This window comes from Melospiza melodia, chromosome 6 (assembly GCF_035770615.1).
Source record: "Melospiza melodia melodia isolate bMelMel2 chromosome 6, bMelMel2.pri, whole genome shotgun sequence".
Lineage (NCBI taxonomy): Eukaryota > Metazoa > Chordata > Aves > Passeriformes > Passerellidae > Melospiza > Melospiza melodia.
This window is the reverse complement of record NC_086199.1, coordinates 30,484,631-30,485,083: the sequence shown is the minus strand read 5'-3', so window position 1 is coordinate 30,485,083 and position 453 is coordinate 30,484,631. Positions and strand designations below refer to the sequence as shown.

Genomic DNA, 453 nt, shown 5'->3' with positions numbered 1-453 from the left:
AGTCACAAAATGCGGTAATAAATATTTCATTTTTGATTTTTTGCTAGGCTTTTGTGTTTTTAATCATGTTTAGGAGAGTCTGAGGTTATCATGAGAGATGCCTCAGACATATTTCTTATCAGCATTGAGAAGAAATGCTGGAAAAATCAGAAACAAGTTTGTCATCACATTAATAGAACAATTGAATGAAATGCCGTCTGAAGTTATATATTTCTGCTGATTACTGATACTAGATTTTTGCCAGATTAAACAAAATTTGAAATATTGTTTCACCAGCTTGCATTTCAGAGGTGTGTCTAATACTTGTGCTACTTGCCAAGAGCATAGGAGCTGAGCTTGAGTGGCAAAGGCCCGGACATGGGATGACTAATGCCATGCGTGTACATGTACGCGTGTGTGCGTCCATAGCCACAGCAGACCTTACCTCCAGGTATTTAGCTCAGAGGCAAAGAA

The 453-nt window shown here is 38.4% G+C and overlaps 1 protein-coding gene across 2 annotated transcripts in view; it reads left to right on the top strand.

The window, feature by feature from the left end:
- Positions 1–41, top strand: part of MEIS2 (Meis homeobox 2) — a 174,029-nt gene extending 173,988 nt beyond the window's left edge. For both annotated transcript variants that reach the window (XM_063160481.1, XM_063160480.1), the window contains exon 12: positions 1–41. This exon is cut by the window's left edge and continues 1,409 nt beyond it. The gene's annotated coding sequence lies outside the window, so the exon portion shown is untranslated.
- Positions 42–453: the final 412 nt, after the last annotated feature.